Genomic DNA, 23083 nt, shown 5'->3' with positions numbered 1-23083 from the left:
GAACATGACCGTTCGGCTCCGAAGAGAAAATCTGAATGAGTGGTTGCATACCAGCTCCTTTTATACCTGTATGTCCGGGGGAGTGGCATGCAAATACCACTTGCCAATTTTCTTTGGCCTTTTTATCAAAGACCACATCGACACAACGTCGAGTGAGTGACAGATAGGGAACTGTGTACATCTTACATTCTCTGAGATATACATAGATTTACCCATAGAGTGGGAAATCTGTGCCAGTGCTGGTCTCTGCTTCGGTTTTGAACGTTTTAGCTTTATTTCTCTGCTTTGAGCATCTGTTTCCTTGGTGGAGTGAAGATGAGGCATAAATTTGTGGAATGTGGGGAGAGTTATAATCTGTCAAGATGACCCATAAAAAAAGTAGCACAACATTCATGAATATTTCAGGGAATCCTTTGGGGAAAAATGGATTCAGGCTTTATATAGACTTTATATAGATTCTTGGCTGGTCACTCTCCACTTAAGTACACATGACCTAAAAAGGACAATTCTGTTACCATTTACTAACCATTTTGTTGTTTTGCGGTCATGCAGTCTTGGTCTTAAAACCTATCAAAACTAGATTTGTAAATGTGGCCTCATCTGGGTCTTGGCTAATTGTCAATTTACAATGTACTACAGGTGAAATTATCTCAACCTCAAGTCAGCAGGGTATATTGAGAAAAAGAGCAGCTTTGGCATTCAGCAGAACTTCTCATTTTGTGTTCAGGAACAACGTGAGAGTAACCAAATGATGGCAGAATTTTTTGGCCAATCATTTTTGGGTGAACCATGAGCTCAGCCAAAGTACGCAAGTCAGCAATCTACAATCTGTGCTTTATCTCTCCTCGGAAAAACCTTAATTATGCATCCTCTGAATTGTTAAACTCCAGTTCATCTCCACTCAACACATTGCCCTGAAGCCATTTTTGTGCCCTGCGTAATATTGCAATTCTTCTATTTAGTTTATTCGATTCGATCTGTGGCATGATTTACAAACCAATCCGAAACCAAGCAGAAAAAAAAAATCTACTTTGCAAACTGTCTTGCAGAAAAGCACTTCTAGTGTAAACAGCTTCATTGATTACAACTGAAGTGATTTAGTTTTGTGATGCTTTGCTATGTAAATTAAGATTTTAAGTTTTAAATAAAGAAATTAAGATTTACCAAGACTGATGAATTCTGTAAAAGTATTGTTCATTATTAGTTCACGTTAACTATTTAACTAGTATGTTAACAATTACAACCTTAGTGTAAAGTGTTACCATTTTCATTTGTTTTAACTCAAGTGTTGCATATTGTAAAGCTACACGCATGTGATGCACTGATGCCAGACTTATCATTAATTTCTTATGAATAATCTTATCTTTTGGTTTTCATCCATTAAAGTTCCAAATAAAAGGAAATAATTGAATGAGATAAGTATGTAACATAATACAGTATGAGAAGCATTTAATTCACTATATTATTAAAATACTACTACATAGTATGTTGTTACATACTGTAGTTATCCAAGATATTCAGTAAATATTTTGTATTGAATTTCCAGCAACCAAAAAAAAAATAAAAATAAAAAAATAAATAAATAAATAAATAAATAAAAAATATATATATATATAATTACTTATAGCATGATATAAGATTTTGGTCATATTACATACCACAACAGTGTTATTGCCTCTTTAAAAAAAATTACAAAAATAAGAGCTATCCAAAGTTGAGTATCCCTGCATTAATTCCCTCATGCCTTTCTTATCATGAAGTGCTGTAAAAGACAGGTAAGTGCTTCTTTGGAGCAGAGTGACGCAGTCTAACACATCGTCTGTGTGATAAAGGTGTTGGATCTAAAAGGTGGTGCTCACCTTGAGTAAATCTGACAGTCAAATGAGTTATCAGTTTAAACAAAAGGCCAAAAGTCCACATCAAATCTATTATTTTTTGGTTACTCAAGAGTTGAACCCGACTGGAAAACATCTAAATTAATAGCGTGGCCAATATAATGGAAAATGCATTTCAAACACAGCAGGTGGCTTTTATTTCAGCACTAGCATGTGAGCAATGCTAAGATGGCAAAATGTCCTGTTGAGATATGAAATATGGCAGATGACAAACATAGCTGCTATTTAATCACAGCTCTGATCTGAGCAATCTTAGAGTTTCTTTATGGCTCAATGCACCGAGTAAAAACATTTCATATGTCCTGTGACAGATCAGTATTAAGCACCTTAATTAAAGAAACACTTCCATTAAATAATGCATCTCTGCCTAGTCCTGAACTAACATTTAAAGGGGCAAGGGAATGTGAGAAATGAGCGAGAGAGAGAGAGAGAGAGAGAGAGAGAAAGAGAGAGCATCAAGCTCTCATTCATTAGATCTATCTATTCTGAGAATCTTAAATGTCTCTAATGTCACATTAATTTAGTCATGTCTTAATTAGCCAATTCCATCTTTAGTTGACGAGACTGTAGTGCAGATCTGAGCTGTTAAATTAAGTGGTTGTGGGCAGGGGAGTAGCACTAGTAGTAGTATTGGGGGGTTGGAGGGTGGGGGTTGCACTTTTTATTATCTGAGACACTAGCGATACCAAGACTGATGTTAACACACAAAGCTACCATAATTATATAAAATATCAAAATAGCCTTTCTGTGTCCAAGGAGTTTTAATATTAGCATTAGCATTCCCACTCTCATATCAATGGTTATTACTCAGATGGCACATGCAACCCCAGAAGTACGCAAGCTGTATGCTGCCATCTCTGCTCAAAGGCACTGCTGTTCCAGTGTTGTGCAAGATTCAGTACAGCAGACCATAGGGAATGCATGATGGAATGTTAAAAAAGCCTTTAAAAAAATAAATAAATAAATAAATAAGCTTTCGGCAAAAGAAATCATCTTGTAGCCCAAGGGAGATCGGATTCTGATTGGGAATTGAATATTAGGCCACGTCCACACTAATATGTTTTTGTTTGAAAATGCATCTTTTTCTCGACTTTTTGGCCTTCCGTCCACACTGAGGCTGTATCTCGTTTGGAAGGCTGCATGCTAGGTAGGACGCGTCCTTTGAAGGCTGCAGTATACCGAGTGTCCTCCTTTAAACAAGCCTCGTTTAAACGAAGCCTTCGTAGGACAAACGGAAACGGAACGTAACATGGTTGCTATGACAGCACGCCACTCTTTAACAAGCATGAGTGCTTTGAGTGAGAAGGGAACAAAGTCCCTTTAGAAGGGAATGTATGAGGTACATTTTCGGAGAGTTATAATGATGTAAAGAGAAAAGAAAATAGATTTTACAGGTGTACTTTGAGTGACAGACCACTCTATATTAGAACTGCTTGTAGCAGACAGGGAAAAACAAGTGTATCACACTGTTAAAAGCCTTTCAAAAATGGTAATTGGTCAAATAGTTACAATATGTGGAGTGGGACGTGGTCATGTGTCTTTCACTGGGGAGAGAGAGGAAGCGGTAAACACCTGTGTCTCGTCACAGTGACGATGGAGATGGGCTTGAAAAGGCCGCCGAGAACGCCAGTGAGGAAGAGAGAGTCCCAGTTACACAGACCTGCCAGACTGTGAAGCTAAACGCTGCAAAGCTGTTAACTTTAATTGTTTATGAGTTTGTGTTATCTCTTACGACTAAGGCTAGAGTAGATACCTTGTTGTGAAGCTGAAGAGTAAATGCACTGCTGTGAAGCTGAAAAGCCAAAGACTGTTTGTTAGACTGGTAAACCATTAAAGCTTGATTTACCTGGACTGCCACCCCGCTTCCCACTTCCTTATTGTTGATTCTTCTACACAATAATATAATGAAATAATTAAAATGTGATTAAAATGTTAAAGCTAGAATACACAGCTACTTTTGAAAGTCAATGCTTGCATAATAATGTAATTATGACATCTACAAGCAGGGTCTAACTGCTGAAGCTAACCAATCAAATCTTGATGCCCTGGTGCCGCTAAAAATGTGTCTATTTGAGTAAATATGAGTATTAAACCTGCTGCAGTACCCTTGCACAAGTTCCGTCAATTCCAATTCTGACCAGTCTTCAGGTGATTAGTAAATAAAATATATTGTACAAAATACATTCATATTATATGTGTCAGTGTCTATACAAATGTGCAAATATATGTGTACACTTTACGTACAAAAGCACAGTCTTGTTCCATCACCATTGCATCACTGGGTACAACAATGAAAACCAAGCTGCTTCAGTGCTTCATTTGCTAAGTTGATGAGTTGTTCATATACATTTAAGTGTGAATGTATAATAAAAGTTTTATTGCATTTCTGTGTAAATAAATGAACAAATTAGCTAATGAGCTTTCAAGCATAGCATGCAGAAATTTTATAATGTTATCATTTAATTTTATTATAAACCATAATAATTGTAAATGTTATTAGTAAACATACTCAAAATTGATTTAATAGTTTATAAAACTGAAAATTTATGGCTGAGGCATATTTGATCCTTTATCACAGAAACCAAGTTAATAAAAGGGAACCCTTATGCATGAAGGCAATAAAATGGTTTTAAAGCCAGATGGATGATAAAAGCAGTCTTGTTGGTGATAGTAACTGTGACATCAACACTTTTCAATCAGTACTTGCACATGTGCCACAGGTAGATTTAGGTGTCGTGTCCCTGGCGCCAATTTAGACCATTTTGTGTGCATGCAGACATCTGACCTGTGTTCTATGAAATGTTGAAATCCAACTAAAAAACAAGAGAATCACATTATTACTTAATAGATTTAAACACCTACAGACAAATACAAAATGTTTAGCTAGTAGAAGTGCCGCCCTCCCGCAAGATGCTGCCCATGTCGCCCATGCCTAAATCTGCCACTGGAATCAGACCTCATAATGTAAGCTGAAAACAACTGAGCCCTACTGTGTTTTGGGATAATCAACAAATGCAGTTACTGGGCCCAAAATCCACCATCTGGTCTCTGCTCCACTAGTTTGCACTGGCCTCCTTTAGAACAGATTTTTATGACAGATTTTTACACTGCTGTTCTTTAGGACAGACTTCTTATACAGCTTCAAACTGTGCTTTTGAGGTGTGCTATTACCTTTCTAAGAGACCAGCCTTTGTATTTGTATGATGAATGAAAAAATTGGTGAAAAAATCCCAGAGACTCACATTGACAAAGGGCTTTGCACATCTAGATATCAGAATATCACAGAGACTGGAGGGTGTATTCTTTTGACTTGGGACAATAAGTAACCACCCAGAAGCACCCTAGAAATGCTGCAGAAACCACTCAGGACCTTAGCAAATACTAGCAAAGTTGTCAGGCCAGCACCATCATTGTAGCAGCAAGCTTTGGACAGACAAGTACCAGTCACACCAAAAATCCACTTTTACATTTAGCATAGCCTAGTTCATATACAGAGCAGTTTCACCTTTATAACAGAATCTTGAGTCTAACCTTTGAAAAGCCCAAATGGCCTTAACCAAAAACCTCTCAAATTTCACATGAGACTTCAGCTACAAACCTCCAACAATCCATCACAGGAATTAAAAGCTGTTAAATATTGGTCAATCCAAATCTCAATGGCCCATCAAAAACAATTACAGAAGAAGATGTCTTTTTCATATTCATACACACTAAAAGCAGTGGTGGCTCCAGAGCCTTTTATTTGGGTTGGCCATAATGGGTCCAGATATATTCTCAGGATCGTACACAGTTTCAGGCAGTTTTGTAAATACGCACATCTAAAATATAAAATTGTTAAGACAGGTTTTGTTTCAATGAATTGTCGATAAATATTTGACTTCATCCTGTACTCTGTTTGTTCTCTGTTTTCTATAGTATCCCGTTACTACTAAGTGAAAAACACTCCAAATGACTACTACACTTTGCGGGAGACAAGAAATGCAAGCTCATGTGAAAAAATGTTATACTTTCATTTCTGCATACCAAAGTACAAACTTGGTGAACTCTGAACAGCGAGTCTGGATGACAAGAGGACGCATGACCAATAGAAGATCGAAATGTCACACACTGACTTCTTAGCTCAATTCAAATGATATACTGTATATTTAAAAACTGTGTGTTTTATTGTTGCTGGAAAGTGAGTAGATTGTTTTTTCCAACATTTTGAATTTGATATTATTTGTTATTTGGGAAATGTTATTTACAGAAACCAGAAGCCCTCCTATGTGACATTATTTCCTGGTCCATTGCGTTGTCCGAAAAAATTTTGCATGCTGAAAGCTAGGGATGTTCCACGGTGGTCGACTAATCGACTAGTCGTCCAACAACTGACTAGTTGATTAGTAGGGTCAACTACTAACATTAATATTTTAGTGGTGGTGGTTTTAATGGGAGACACAATTCTCATATTAATTGAAAGACGCAATTTCTTGGAGAGTGTTTTGCAGCGAGGTTTGCCCTGAGACTCCCAAGGTCTCTGTTTACATTGAAGCATGTCATCTGCGTTCAGAATGTGCATAAGTGGTTCCCTATCTGTCACTCACTCAACGTTGTGTTGATGTAGTGACACTAGGGGTCACTCTTGGGAGCCCGAAACACCTCTGGTATTTGCATACCACTCCCCCGAACATACAGGTATAAAAGGAGCTGGTATGCAACCACTCATTCAGATTTTCTCTTCGGAGCCAAACGGTCGATGTTCACTGAGCTGAATTCCACGGCTGTTCATTCAGCCTCTGCTGGATCTGACGGTGCATTTCAGCAGCTTCTCCCTCCTCTGCACTGGTGCACTGCAGAGAATGCCCCTGGGCGCTTCGGCAGAAATAAAAGAGTATATTTCTCTAAAAGAGCGGCACACATGGAATGTCTTTTTAAAGACACGTCTTTTTAAAGATGCCTTTCCGTTTGTGTGTTATTCCTGGTTGCGCTCGTTATCTCTCGCCTTCTGTTGGTCACGATCGCTGTCTTTCGTGTCTGGGTGCTACCCACGCGGAGACAGCATTCGTGGATGGATCATGTACTCATTGTGAGAACATGACCATGAAAACGTTGCGGTCGCGGCTTGCCTTCGTAAGAAAGCAAGCCACCCCAGTGGCTCCCTGCCTCGGTCCTTCTACCTATGGGTATGAGGCCAGAGCGGCTAGCACTGGGGGCAATTTGGGGACCCCAATGGGACCACCTCCACCGGGTATCCCCCTGCAGACCTCCCATTCCCCAGCACGCTTGTCTGCCCCGATCGGGCTTCCGGATGAGTCCGCCGGCTCGTCTCATGGCGAGTTCGTCCTCTTGTTCGGAGCCCGCAAAGGTGATGAGCTCTCGAGCACAGCATCGGAGAGCGGCTCATCCAGTTGGACGCGGAAGCCTCAGCCGGCCTCTCCCCCTCAGGAATGGTCGCCCAGTCACAGGCTGATGCGGAGATAGCGGACACGCTTTCCCGTGCAGCTGCAAGCGTCGGGCTAGAATGGAACCCTCCGCTCTCCCCTGAACCCTCGTGGCTCGATGATTGGTTCCTGGGCTCGCGACGCTGCTCACAGCCACGCCCCGCCCCAGTTCCTTTCTTCCAGGGGGAAGGAGGAGCTGACAAGGTCGTGGGAGGCACCTTTTACTGCCCGGTCCAGATCTTTCAGCACCTCCGCCCTCACTACCCTCGATGATGGGGCAGCCAGGGGCTATTCAGCGATCCGTATAAGCAATCTATCTACAGGAGTCTGCAGTTGTGTGTGTGTTTATTTCATTGTTTTACTTTGTTGAAGAGTGGTATTCATTGCTAGACTTGTGCTGTTTGTTTACTGTCTTGAACTCGCACCGCTTATATGTAGGTTGGTGTGTGCTATATTGTTTTGACTTGTCCCAGGTTATTCACTGCTAGATTTAGCGTTGATTGTCCAGTGTGTGTAAAACTATCATGGTTTTTAGTGTTTATAAACAGTGCTTCACTTGTTTTAGGGTATTATTTATTGCTAAAGTGCAGCATAATTTATTTACGGTGCACGGAAGTCGCACTTGTCACCTCGCGCAACCCTTAGTTTCTGTTGACCACGTGACTAGTTTTGTTGTGCTAAGTAGCATTAAGGCGTGTTCTGATTTTTAATTGAACGGCTCATTATCATCGCGTATATATTTGACTCGAATGCTGACGCGGAAGCGGCAGCGGAAGTGGTAGCCCTCGTGTAAAGCCCTCCTCGTGTGAAGACCTACTTGTGTAAAGACCAACGAGTCTACCTGTGCGAGTCCACCGACAGGGTGCCACTCAACATAGCACTTAAGTATCTTGTTATTGTATCTCTTATTATTTGCCTTCTATATACTAACATGTCTACTTCACGAATAACACATGCCTTCAAGCACATCCCTGTTATCTGTTACAGACTGTTTACACGATATCGATGCAAGACCAAACGCAACCCACACACTTTGCACTTCAGCACCTGCTCCACTCTCTTTCTCAGTGGGACTCTGGAACTGCCAGTCAGCTGTGAACAAAGCTGACTTCATTCCAGCCTTTGCCACGCAGTCCACCCTCAGCATCCTGGCACTGACAGAAACACGGATATGTCCAGAGGATACAGCAACACCTGCTGCTCTCTCGAACAACTTCTCCTTCTCTCACACCCCTCGACACACCGGTAGGGGCGGGGGAACAGGTTTGCTCATTCATAACAACTGGACTTTTTCAACACACTCTTCACTATGAAACTATACTCGTTTTGAATTCCATGCTATTACTACAATGCAACCCACAAAAATACATGTTGTTGTCATCTATCACCCTCCAGATCAGCTGACAAACTTTCTTGAGGAGTTGGATGTCCTGCTGTCCTCCTTGCCGTTGGATGGTAGGCCACATGTGGTTCTTGGTGATTTCAACATACACCAAGACAAGCCCCAGGCCACTGAATTGAATACTCTCCTGGCCTCATTTGACTTGGAAAAACTACACACCACAGCAACTCACAGATCTGGCAACCAGCTGGACCTCATCTTTACAAGTAACTGTACCAACTCAAATATTCTTGTTACTCCTTTACATGTCTCTGATCACTACTTTGTTCAATTCAACATGACCCTCCCATCTACATTAAAACAGACTCCACCATCGGTTTCCTTGCGCCGTAACCTCCGTTCCCTCTCACCCTCTCGCCTTTCCACTGCTGTCTCTACATCTCTTCCTACACAAAATGTATTTACCATGCTTAATGTAAACACTGCCACAGACACACTAAGCTCTACTTTAACAACCTGTCTAGACAACATCTGTCCTATCTCCTCTAGGCCAGCACGTGCTACACCACCCAGCCCCTGGCTGTCTGACGTCCTTCGTGAACATCGGAATGACCTCAGGGCAGCTGAGAGGAGATGGCGGAAATCTAAAGATCCAGCAGATCTAGGTAAATATCAGTCCCTGCTTGCAACTTTTTCAGATAACGTTAAATCTGCAAAAACATCCTATTACCAGAACAAGATCAACAGCACAGAGAGTGGTGGTGGTGTAGTGGACTAAAGCACTGAACAGGTATACAGAAGGTTGTTGGTTCAATCCCCACAGCCACCACCATTGTGTCTTTGAGCAAGGCACTTAACAGGTTGCTCCAGGGGGATTGTCCCTGTAATAAGGGCACTGTAAGTCACTTTGGATAAAAGCGTCTGCCAAATGTGTAAATGTAAAAACAGACACTTGCAGCTTGTTTAGAACATTCAACACACTTCTCTGCCTGTCACATCACTGATGTCAGATGCCACATTTTTTACTAATAAGGTTACAACCATCAGCAATACATTCTCAGCACCACACCTTGTCAGACACCTGTCTCCTGTATGCAACTCTTCTGTCTCTATGTTGTCTCCTTTGACTGACACTGAGGTCTCTAAACTCCTCGTCTCCAACCACCCCACTACCTGCTCCCTTGACCCCATTCCTTCTCACCTTCTCCAGGCCATTTCTCCATCCATCCTACCTGCACTCACACACATAATTAACACATCTCTACTTACAGGCATTTTTCCCCACTAAATTTAAGCAGGCTCAAGTAACCCCGCTGCTGAAGAAACCCGCACTTAATCCCACACAGATAGAATACTACAGACTAGTCTCTCTCATCTCATTCATGGCAAAAACACTTGAAAGGGCAGTTTTCAATCAAATCTCTGCCTATCTCTCACAGAACAAACTGCTAGATGACAATCAGTCAGGCTTTAAAAGTGGACACTCCACCAAGACTGCCCTGCTGTCTGTCACTGAGTTGCTGAGACGGGCGAAGCTGAATCCAGATCATCAGTCCTGATTCTGCTGGACCTTTCTGCAGCCTTTGACACAGTCAACCATCAGATCTTACTCTCTACCCTCTCCTCGATGGGCATCACAGGAACTGTGCTTGACTGGTTTAATTCCTATCTCTCAGGTAGGTCCTTCAAGGTAGCCTGGAGAGGTGAGGTATCCAAGCCACATCAGCTACTTACTGGGGTACCTCAGGGATCAGTGCTTGGGCCACTTCTCTTCTCTATATACAAAACATCACTGGGACCCATCATTCAGGCACACGGTTTCTCTTACCACTGCTACGCTGATGACACGCAACTCTACTTGTCTTTCCAGCCCAACGACACCACAGTGACTGCTCGAATTTCTGCCTGCCTGGCAGACATCTCGGCCTGGATGAAGGAGCACCAGCTACAACTCAACCCAGCCAAGACTGAACTCTTTGTCTTTCCCGCCAACCCTGCTGTTGAACACAACATCACCATGCAGCTTGGTACAACTACAGTAATGCCTTCCAAATCGGTCAGAAATCTAGGGGTAACCATTGATAACAGACTACATTTCACAGACCACATCTCAAAGACCGCAAGATCATGTAGATTTACACTCCACAATATCAGGAAGATAAGACCCTTCCTCTCTGAACATGCCACACAACTGCTTGTCCAGTCACTTGTCATAATTAGACTGGACTACTGTAACGCTCTCATTGCAGGCCTCCCTGCATGTGCAATTAGACCCCTCCAAATGATCCAGAATGCAGCAGCACGTCTGGTCTTTAATTAACCAAAGAAAGCACATGTTACACCACTCCTTTTCTCTCTCCACTGGCTGCCAGTTGATGCACGTATCAAATTCAAGGCTCTGATGCTGGCATACAGAACAGTCACTGGGTCTGCTCCAGCATACCTAAAATCATTTATGCAGAGCTACGCGCCCACTAGAAGCCTGCGGTCGGCTAAGGAACGTCGCCTTGTTGTACCAACACAAAGAGGCACCAAAACACTTTCCCGGACTTTCAGCTTCATCGTACCACATTGGTGCGGACCTTCCAGCAACTCGAGGTTGGGAACGACCTTCCCAACTCCATCCGTGAAGCTGACTCACTCTCTGTCTTCAAAAAACGACTAAAAACACATCTTTTCCATGAGCACTTAACCAGTCATTAAAAAAACAAACAAACAAAAAACATTTCTGTTGTACTTTACTCTGTTTTGAATACTATTATGATGCTAGTGATACTTTGTAATACAGCACTTTTCATACCACTGTCTCCTAAGATGATTCGCTTATGTTTTTCCTCTTTTGTAAGTCATTTTGGATAAAAGCATCTGCCAAATGAATAAATGTAAATGTAAATGTAAATCCCACCGGTGGATTAGGCGCTCGCGGTGCACCTATGCACACAGAGTAACACCACCTGGTGCGGGTGCCCAAAGCTCCCGTCCAAGGCCTGTAGGTTTACGTCATCCCTGACGGCCAAAGCCTGCGGTGCCGCTGGACAAGCCGCCTCCGCCCTGCACACCATGGCTCTCTTGCAAGTCCACCAAGCCAAGGCGCTAAAGGAACGGCACGAGGGTAGTTCCGCCCTGGGATTGATGCAGGAGCTGCACTTGGTGACCGAAGATCACGGCGCGGTCTCTCGGGCGGGTGATGTCCACCTTGGTGGTCCAGGAGCGCCACCTTTGGCTCAACCTGGTCGAGATGGGAGAGGCCGACAAGGCACGGTTCCTTGGTGCCCCCATTTCCCAGGTTGGCCTGTTCGGCAACACCGTTGAGGACTTTGCCCAGCAGTTCTCGGCGGTGAAGCAGCAGACGGAGGCTATCCGGCACATCCTGCCCCGGCGTGGCTCAAGATCCCGCACCCTGCCCCGGTGGAGGGCCGGGAGGAGAATCTTTTTGTTGCCTTTTCATTTCATTTCGCCACATGCCCAAGTGGCTGCGGTACCCAAGAGTTCAGCAAAGAACGGTTTCCTTATTCCCTGGGTCACATACCCGATGCGCACAGCTATCATCATGACCACCGTCCACCATTCCATTTTGGCATGTTTGGTGCTCCAGCGGCGGTCTCCCCACCCCTGCGCGCCCAACTGTGGCACAAATCCACCCCCGATGTGACGGTCTCCACGGGTCACAAGGACAGGCCTCTTCCTCCCCCATCCCAGGCTGTTCCGGGGGTGGTCACAAGGAGCCAGGAAAGTGCTTCGATGTCCTTGAACTCAGCATGGCCTCGTGGCACCTCAGGCTCTGCCCCGCCACAAGGCCCCACCCGTCAGTACGTCCAACAAGATTGTCCCCTTGGTCCCCCTCGCCCGGAAAATTGGACGCGTGGCTTGCGCTTTCCAACCCGTCGCGATGGCTGGTCTGGATTGTCCGACTCGGCTACATGTTTCAGTTCGCCAGGAGTCCGCCCAGGTTCAGCGGCATCCACTTCACCTCGGTGAAGGGCGAGAATGCCGCTACCTTGCATGTGGAGATTGCTACCCTCCTACGGAAGGGTGTGATAGAGCCTGTCCCTCCAGCCGAGATGAAGAAGGGGTTTTACAGCCCCTACTTCATTTTACTGAAGAAAGGCGGTGGGTTGCGGCCAATCTTAGACCTGCGAGTACTGAACCGGGCTTTACACAGACTCCTGTTCAAGATGCTGACGCAAAAACGCATTCTAGCGAGCGTCTGCCATCAAGATTGGTTCGTGGCGGTAGACCTGAAGGACGCGTTCTTGCACATCTCGATTCTACCTCGACGCAGACCCTTTCTGCGGTTTGCATTCGAGGGTCAGGCATATCAGTACAAGGTCCTCCCTTTCGGCTTGTCCTTGTCCCCTTGCGTCTTCTCGAAGGTCACAGAGGCAGACCTTGCCCCGTAAAGGGAAGTGGGCATTCGCATCCTCGATGATTGGCTAATCCTAGCTCACTCTTGGGATGTGTTGTGTTCACACAGGGACCTGGTCCTCTCGCACCTTAGCAGACTAGGGCTTCGGGTCAACTGGGGAAAGAACAAGCTCCTCCCGGTTCAGAGCATCTCTTTTCTCAGTCTCGATGACGGCGCGCCTCATGAACGAGCATGATGCATATGAGACCGCTTCAGCACTGGCTCCAGACTCGAGTGCCGTGATGGGCATGGCGCTGGTCTGTCACCGCCTCTTCAGCCCTTGGACCGACCTCACATTTCTATGGGCAGGTGTTCCCCTAGAGCAGGTCTCCAGGCACGTCGTGGTTATGACAGATGCCTCCAAAATGGGATGGGGCACTGTATGCAATGGGCACGCAGACGCCAGCTCCTGGCTACGTTGGCTACATTGGCACATCAACTGCCTCGAGTTGCTGGCAATTCTGCTCACCCTGCGGAGGTTTCGGCCGCTGATCCAGGGCAAGCATGTGTTAGTTCGGACAGACAACACGGCAACGGTCGCATATATCAACCATCAAGGCGGTTTACGCTCCTGTTGTATGTCACAACTCACCCGCCATCTCCTCCTCTGGAGTCAACAACACCTCAAGTTGCTGTGAGCCACTCACATCCCGGGCGACCTCAACACTGCAGCGGACGCGCTGTCACGGCAAGTTACCCTCAGGGGAGAGTGGAGACTCCATCCTCAGGTGGTCCAGCTGATCTGGAGTCGATTCGGACATGCACAGGTAGACCTGTTTGCCTCCCAAGAATCCTCCCACTGCCCAGTCTGGTATGCCCTGACCAAGGCACTTCTCGGTATAGATGCACTGGCACACAGCTGGCCCTCTGGACTGCGCAAATAAATGTTTCCCCCAGTGAGCCTACTTGCACAGACCCAAGGTCAGAGAGGACGAGGAGCAGGTCATACTGGTAGCACCCTATTAGCCCACCCAGACGTGGTTCTCGGACCTCACGCTCCTCACGACAGCCCCCCCCCCCCGGCAAATTCCCCCAAGGAAGGTCCTTCTTTCTCAGGGACGGGGCACCATCTGGCACCCACGACCAGACCTCTAGAATCTCCATGTCTGGTCCCTGGACGGGACGTGGAAGACTTAAGTGGCCTACCACCCGCGGTGGTAGACACGATCACTTAGGCTAGGGCACCCTCTACGAAGCGCCTGTATGCCTTGAAGTGGCATATGTTTGCTAAATGGTGTTCTTCCCAATGCGAAGACCTCCAGTGATGCGCAGTCGGATCGGTGCTTTCCTTCCTGCAGGAGAGGTTGGAAGGGCAGCTGTCCCCCTCCACCTTGAAGGTGTACGTAGCCGCTATAGCGGCACACCACGACACAGTGGACGGTAAGTCCTTAGGGAAGCATGACCTGATTATCAGGTTCCTGAGAGGCACCAGGAGGTTAAATCCCTTCAGACCGTGCCTCACTCCCTCATGGGACCTCTCTGTAGTTCCTCAGGGTCTATGGAGAGCCCCCTTTGAGCCCCTGCAGTCAGCTGAGCTTAAGGCACTCTCTTTAAAGACTGCCCTCTTGACTGTGCTCACTTCCATCAAGACGGTAGGGGACCTGCAAGCATTGTCTGTCAGTGAACCGTGCCTGGAGTTCGGTCCGGGCTACTCTCACGTGATCCTGAGACCCCGACCGGGCTATGTGCTCAAGGTTCCTACGACCCCTTTTAGGGATCAGGTGGTGAACCTGCAAGTGCTGCCCCAGGAGGAGGCAGACCCAGCCCTGACGTTGCTGTGTCTGGTGCGCACTTTACGCATCTATTTGGATCGCACGCAGAGCTTTAGAGTCTCTGAGCAGCTCTTTGTCTGCTTTGGTGGACAGCGGAAAGGAAGCACTATCTCCAAGCAGAGGATCGCCCACTGGGTCATTGACACCATAACAATAGCATATCACGCCCAGGACGTGCCGCCCCCGGCAGGGCTACAAGCCAATTCTACCAGGAGTGTGGCGGCCTCCTGGGCCTTGACCAGTGGCGCCTCTCTAACAGGCATTTGCAGAGCAGCGGGCTGGGCAACACCCAACACCTTTGCGAGGTTCTATAATCTCCGGGTGGAACCGGTGTACCTCCCCTGAGCTGAAGATGTGCATTGTTGATTCCCAGTAGTGTTCACAATCTGTGTTCCCTGGATGATTTCCTCCGAGCCCTGTGGCAGACGAGTTTGCAGAGAAACTCGCTGCCAGCTCAGTACATGTGCTAACTAAGCCCTGTACTGGGGTAGGTGCTCCGCATGTGTTGGTTCCCCCATAGGTAACCCCATGCGACATATATCTTCTGCTAATTCGTTTCCCTGTTGGTAAACTGCGTCTTTCTTGGGCAGAGGCCCCATGTTTGTAGAAACTCCTCCCCCGTAGGGTAGGACCTACAATGGGACTTCACCACATGACATACTTCCGACAAAGCTCAGCAAGACAATGTGACGTATTTCCACTCAAATACCCCCCCCCCCCGTGGGTGGGGTGTGGTCTCCACGATGTCTTCCCCTTGGGAGGGAGGGACACCCCCCCCAACGTAGACCTGGTGGCCCCAGTCAGTTAATTCTTTTTTTTGTGGAGAGGAAAAAAAAGAGAGGATATGAGGCCTCGACTAGGCTAGCCTGTCTCTATCTATTGGGCAGTCGACTTGTCCCTGAAGGGCCGTTCGACACTCAAAACAGTGTTGGGGGAGGTTACGTGTCGGCCTGGTGTGCTGGCTACGAGGCACACAGTCGTCTGCCCGTTACACACCGCCAGTTCACGTAACAGAGTTCAGCCAGTTGTGGTGTTTCATATAGGGACCCCTAGTGTCACTACATTGACACAACGTCGAGTGAGTAACAGATAGGGAATGTCATGGTTACTTGCGTAATCTCCGTTCCCTGATGGAGGGAACGAGACGTTGTGTCCCTCCTGCCACAACGATGGACTACCCGCTGAAATGGCCGGGACCTTGTCTCGGCTCCTCAGCACAAAACCTGAATGAGTGGTTGCATACCAGCTCCTTTTATACCCGTATGTTCGGGGGAGTGGTATGCAAATACCACTCGCCAATTTTCATTGACCTTTTATCAAGACCAGAGGTGTTTCGGGCTCCCAAGAGTGACCCCTAGTGTCACTACATCGACACAATGTCTCGTTCCCTCCATCAGGGAACGGAGGTTAAGCAAGTAACCAGGACGTTTTGTTCCACTCTGTATTGAAGCCTTTATTATTTTTTAAATGTTTTTATTTTGATAGTAAATTTTGATAGCAATAAGATGTTAGTTACCATGTTGAAAAGCTGTGCTTAGCGTACATATATCCTTCTTAAATGCCTCTGATCAGGGTCACGTAATCATAACGGAGCCTATATTATACATTATCTTTACACAGCTCTACTCAAAGCCCAGTGTGACCAGCCCTTAAACCACCTGAATAGTTCAGAATGAATCGCAATCTGATTTAGACCGATTGACTGATTTACTCAAAAGAGCAACCCAAAAGAGAGATATGTTCACTGATCGGACATCACATTTAATTCTATACAGCCATTGAAAAATACAAGACACTGGCTTGAAATATTGTCAGTGAAAATAAATTAAATGTTGCAGTGTGATACAATTCCCAGCAAAATTGGCTAGTGATTTGACAGTGTTACCTGCCATGGATGATTTTCAGCTGCATTTGGTGGGATTTAATTTCAATCCCTGATTATAAATATGAGGAAATAACAGGGATGGCATGCATGGGTGGACGTTCCTTAATTTAAGACCACCTGCTAGCGCCCCCACTGACTGAAAGATTAGTCATAGCCATCTATGTACATCCTACATGGGCCTTTATACTGCACGTGTCATGGTGATTGTCATGTTATTCTACCAATCCTGATTTTCTAGTGATTGATTATTAACATACATTGCATTTCATTGGCTAATGTTTATGACTCATATTTCCCTGTACTTTGCACCTGTTTATTACATGCATGCAAGAGCACCTTAATATGAAAACTCTTCAAACTCTCCAGTGTTGTTCTGATATCATTACTACTGCTCAAGGAATTTGACTGAATACAGTAATCCTGAGTGATACTTTTTAAGCAATTTATTTAGATTCCTCATCGCACTTAAATAGTTGGTAAAACTGTTGGCAAAGCAATACATGTTTTACACACTGCAAATGATTTTGAACTGAACTAAAATCAGAGAGGATACATTATACCATATCTACAGTAACTTGCCTTCAAATTGAATTACTTGGGAAATAGTCAAATTTTATTTAGTAGCCTTTTTGAAAATAATTTATTCAGTGATCATCTCTTCATTAGAATATACTGACACCAGGTGCTATGCTTAGTATACCATACTACCCTACTATTGCTGCAGTATATAGAATGTATAGAAAACCTGGATAACCAACACTTTGCAAAATGTGCAATATATGACAGAACACATTGCATTCCCACAATAAAATGCACTTGACTTAACCTTCCAGTTAACATATCTCATGACACATTATTTGATCAAACTGCCAAATTTTAAAACATTTATACGAAAAAGAAAAAGAAAAAAAAAATTAGAAAAGGAACTGTTCTAATTTCCAAGATGATAACAGGACTTAAACATGCAAAAGGAGTGATGCAATGGATGAGGTCATGTGATAATGTATAATGTACTTATGTGTATTGTGGAATCATGCTTGCTTTTTTACTTGTTATTTAAAAAAAAAAAAAAAATATTGTGCAATATACAGTGTATACTGTACTGTATTCTATAAGTATTAATAGTATTCCATGCCAAACATAGCCCTTGAATTATTCTAAGCAGTGCAATGGTGACAAACATTGGTTAACTGAAATCTTTAATTATAAATTAAATGCTTAAATACACTAGGTTCATGGGAATGAGATCAGCGTTAACACACAGCACACTTTAAAGAGGACTGAACTGAAACTAATAAATACCAACAGTTTTCAGGCAGAACTTCAAAATATGAACAGAACTGAAAAATGAAAAGCGTAAATTTGTGTCACTTACGAGATACATGTGATTCTTATTTTTCTGTACATTTACCCTGTTTTTAAGAATACAACAGGACCAGAATAAAAGGACTATACAACAGGGCTCTAAGGATAATGACGATTCTTTTGACTCATAAAATGTAAATCATAAACTTGAACTTTCACTGGGTCATTTACTGTAAGTAAAATAGACCCTGTACCTGGAAATATGTTGAATATACAGTGAAAACCTATGGGAATACAAAGTCTATGAATGCACCAGTGGAAGACATAAAAAAGAAGAAAGCGCCTTACGTGCAAATTCCTGCGCAGTAGGAGGGGAGTTTCATACAGGTGTGACTGTTCTGCAGCTGCGCTCACATACTTGAGTTGGAAGTTTTTAGACTTCAAACTCTGAACCACATGTTGATTTCATAGCAAATGACGTCCATCCAGTCACATGTCTTGAAAGTGTCTTAATGTAAACAATGAGCATGCTGTCCCCAAAAGCTCAGTGGTGTTTTTTATGACATTTCAAACTGTCTTACATGCTTTACTTAATCTAAAATTATTTTTTACATTTTAAGTGTTTACAACTATTAACTATTCAGCCTACTATGTGGAGTTTTCATGACTTGCTTAAAATTGAGAAACTATTTGTTAAATTTTAAATATGTATTAATTACACTGCAGGACTATTTAAATGAACTGCAAAAAGCTATAAGTTGATTAAAATGGCAAGAAAACAGATGGCGACTGGTCACAGAAACTTAAAGTTTATTACTATCTTCTAAATTTTACAATAATAGTAGTCACCAAAACTAAGAAGTAACATAAATGAAAATACAGGAATTGTTCCAAAAATCCAAAACAAATGAAACTTTATATTTTAGCTTCTTCAAAGTAGACACCCTTTGCCTAGATTACAGCTCTGCACACTCTTGGTATTCTGTCAATCAATGTCATGACATTCCACCTGATTTTTACACAGTTTTGAAGGAGCTCCCATGTATTCTGGACTCATTGACAGCTTTTCCTTTACTAACTGGTCCAACTCATCAGTTTAAGATAATAATAATAATAATAATAATAATAATAATAATAATAATAATAACAACCACAATTTCATTTAGAAAAGAAATGCATACACAGGCAATAATTTCAAGCATTTATGTGTAAGCCTTTAAATCATATGGTTTTTAAGATCATGAGAAACATCAATTCAGTCAGCTGTTTACAAGTATAACAGGTACTGTGCATTCATATACATTTTAACCAAAAATGTTGATGTTAAAAACTTTCTGCCTATGTTATTTGTCAAGTTTTTAAAGATTGTTACTTTTCTTACAGTGATTTGGGTTTATTGCATCATTTTATTTATTTATTTATTTATTATTATTTTTTTTTTACAAGAAATTCTGAAGATCAAACTTGGTCCCTTCACTGACCACAACATTATTTTGTGGTGAAGTAAATATAGAATAAAAGATTAAGTACTTTCTACATTGAATAAGTAACTTTTAGCATGAACCAATATTAATTAAATTCTACAATTGTATTCGAACATGTAAAAACAAATGCTCTTGTAAGTAAATATTATTTAAGATTGTTATCTTTACAATGTGTCAACATGCTTCAATCCTAAAGTAGAAACCTTGTCATATTTCTTTGCTAATTTGAGTAAAGTTTACTTAACTTTTCGAAGCTGGTGTTCTCAGCATGCACCGGGCTTGAATAATGAATGAGCTTCCAAGGTTTCATTGTTTGCAAGTTGAATTACACTGTTTTTATTGGTGATTTTGTTGTTAAGTTTGGTAACTTTTTTTATGAAGTCTGTAGGTTATTTTCTACTCACAATTACCCATTCATGATCAAAAAAATTATTGATTGTTACCATCATCGTGTTTTGTGCTGTTTGGGTCTGTGAGGGCAGCTCTGGATCTTGTGTCTATCAGCACAAAAGCAAAGTAATGATGTTTAAGAAAGTATACAACATGCACTCACTGTGGAAGGCTTTCATGTGTCATGTGTATATGACTAAGAATGCTAAAAAGCATTGATATGCTAGTCCAGTTTTTAAAGCATATCTTAATACAGTGTAACATTGTTTGAGTAAAACATCCACACTAAAAAAGAGAGAGCAACATCACTGCAAACTAAACTTTACTCCAGAATTTCTAATTATAGTTACAAGGAATTGTGTGTAGACTTTACTTGAAAATATGGTCTGTTATATAAACTAGCAAATTTTGTGTGGAAATTGTTTCCTAGGGTTTTTTTTAAGTAGACCCTACTACAATTTTTTTTCAGCGTTGCCCATGACTTCACAAAACTCTGTTTGTCTTTATATTTGTAGAACAAAAAAGTAGCATTCCCAGTTTTTAAATACCATCATATTATAGTAAAAGCATGCCTCTTATAATGCCATTGAATTGTTTGTGCACATTTTGGATGCCATCTGGAGGCCAAGCTGGAAACGTCACACTCCAATTACAGCCTCTTCCAGATCTTGACAGTGTACAAATTCTCTCTGCATGTCAGCTGGCCTGCAATGTATTGCTCCTACTTGTGCACATTTGCATTACAATAACAATGTAAACATTAAGCAGATGCTTTTATCAAATGGGAGAGATAGAACTCTAACAATTGTGTAGCTAAATGTACAGTACAACATTTAATAGGCCTACATTTCAAGCTGACAAAAGGTTTTCATGGCATTTTAGGACCAAAATAAAGTGCAAATACACTGTCTATTGCACATCAAGCCATGAGTGTAAAAACATGGAAAACCTTTCAAAATAAACAAGCAAAAAAAAAAAACAACAACAAAAAAAAAACTACGCAGTTTCTAACTATGCAGGTGTGGTACTGTTATGTGACTAAACGTGAACAAACAATGTATTGTGACTTCTGTGGTAGAGGTGATTCATGTAATTTCTCATCCATGTCTTTATTTTGGTGGGTAGCGGGCAAATGGTGCATCCTCATTTATCTTGCCCTAATAAAAGGCAAAGAGAATCATTACAGTGGCAGACAGGGCTGAAATGTCATTCTTTCCAATGATCTGGTTATTGTGGGGAGGAAATATAATAAGGATTATGGTAATGCTGTATTGAACCAGTGAGGCAGGCATGAGGTGAGTAAATATGAAACCCACCATTGGTAAATCATCAAGCCTCTCGAACCGTGGTCTCCTGGAGTGAACAGCCTTCATTATCACAATCACAAAAAGTATGGCCACCGAAATGAAGAAAACACTCAAGACTGCGATGAGCCCTGGATTTCCCGCCACACTTTGTACTTCTTTATTTTCCAGAGCTATACAAGACAAAGTGAGACAAATCAACCAAGTGTATCAGCACACATACATTTTAAAATGTATAATTACAATCATCTATTTGCAACAGAATAACCTAAAGTGTGAAATAATGATCCATAGGAAGTGTGTGGATTTGTTCTGTGTTGGGTTAAAATTAATGATGCTACTAACTTAACTCATTTTTTTCAGCAGAGTGACAGCAGGGGTATAGATGTGTCGATGTAGTGACACTAGGGGTTTGATCTTGAGAGCCCCAATCACCTTTGCTTAAAATAGAAAAGGCCAATGAAAATTGGCAAGTGGAATTTGCATGCCACTCTTCACCCCGGACATACGGGTATAAATGGAGATGGCGTGCATCACTCATTCAGAGTTTTTCTTTGGAGCCGAATGCTTGTGTGTTCATCCTCTCACCTCTTGCTACGCTGCTGGAATGTTTATGGCACATATCAGCGGTCACCCTCACAAGGTCGAGTGTGGTGCTTCCCCTGGGCACTTCGGCAGCCTGAGTCTGCGCATACTAAAAGAGTATATTCAAAAGAGTATATTTTCTCTAAAAGAGCTTGCGCAAACGCTTGGCGTCTTTAAAGATGTCCTTCTGCGTTTGCGCAACTGGATGTGGCCGTTATCTCTCCCCTCCGGATACCCATGAAATCTGCCTCGAGTGTCTGGTTCGCCAGCACGCCGAGGCGGCTTACGTGGAAGGGTTGTGTTCTCATTGCGAGAACATGCCCATGAGAACGTTGCGGTCGCGGCTCACTTCCTTCTTCATGAAGCAAGGAGCCACCGTGGCGGCCGGTTGGGTGTACCAATTGCATTGCGCCTTACATCTTTTTCAAAGGTGATAATGTGCGCTTTTTTGTCCACAACAGTTCCCCGTACCGGTGAACTCCAAACGCCTCTTAAATTCTTTAGCAATGTTCGGTGACGAACTCGGCGGAGGAGTAACACCACCAGGGCCAGCCCGTGTGCTCGGGCTCAGTGCTGCATGCATGGTGATTCCCCCTTGGCAATCCCTTACAATGAGTTTCCACTGTTCGGTTTCCTCCTTAGGTGAAACATTTGTTTCCCCTTATCAGAGCTTTCTCTGTCTCGGCCACTGTGCTGCGTACCCTCTCTGTAGATAGGGTCCTCCTGTGGTATCATTCCATATGTGTACTTCCCCAATGGTAAATCCATGTGAGGTATGCTCCATGTTAACCTCCCTCCAGCAGGATGTGGTCTCCGTAGTGCTCTCCTTCATGGAAAGGGAAGAGCACTACAGTGCTCGGCGGGTGATTGCTTAACAGCAAATTAAGAAAGGCACCGCCGATATCCTACTTGGGTAAGTGCCTCCTCCCCCCTTAATGGGACTAGGGAGACGCCTTACTTAACTCGCTGGAAGGTCACGACGTGGTTGAGCGCTCGCTGCGAGGGATGCAGCAGCTTGCCCGTGTCCACTTTTCCATGCCTCGTGACACGGTTCAGTGCCTGTGGCATTTCCTATAGGAACCCCTTGTGTCCCTCCTGCCGCAGCGCTGAACCCGCCGCTGACATGGCCGGGACTCTCTATCGGCTCCTCAGCATAAATCTGAATGAGTGATACATGCCATCTCCTTTTATACCCGTATGTCCGGGGCGGAGACTGGCATGCAAATTCCACTTGCCAATTTTCATTGGCCATTTCTATTTTAAGCAAAGGTGATTGGGGCTCTCAAGATCTAACCC

The 23083-nt window shown here is 43.4% G+C and overlaps 1 protein-coding gene across 1 annotated transcript in view; it reads right to left on the bottom strand.

Annotated features, from left to right (window-relative positions):
* Positions 1-18401, bottom strand: part of LOC127425781 (cAMP-specific 3',5'-cyclic phosphodiesterase 4C-like) — a 142644-nt gene extending 124243 nt beyond the window's left edge. The window contains exon 1 of the mRNA XM_051672025.1: positions 18373-18401. The gene's annotated coding sequence lies outside the window, so the exon portion shown is untranslated. The remainder of the gene's footprint in view (positions 1-18372) is intronic.
* Positions 18402-23083: the final 4682 nt, after the last annotated feature.

Source organism: Myxocyprinus asiaticus, chromosome 35, assembly GCF_019703515.2.
Source record: "Myxocyprinus asiaticus isolate MX2 ecotype Aquarium Trade chromosome 35, UBuf_Myxa_2, whole genome shotgun sequence".
NCBI lineage: Eukaryota > Metazoa > Chordata > Actinopteri > Cypriniformes > Catostomidae > Myxocyprinus > Myxocyprinus asiaticus.
The sequence above is the reverse complement of the archived record's forward strand: the minus strand, read 5'-3'. Positions and strand labels throughout refer to the sequence as shown.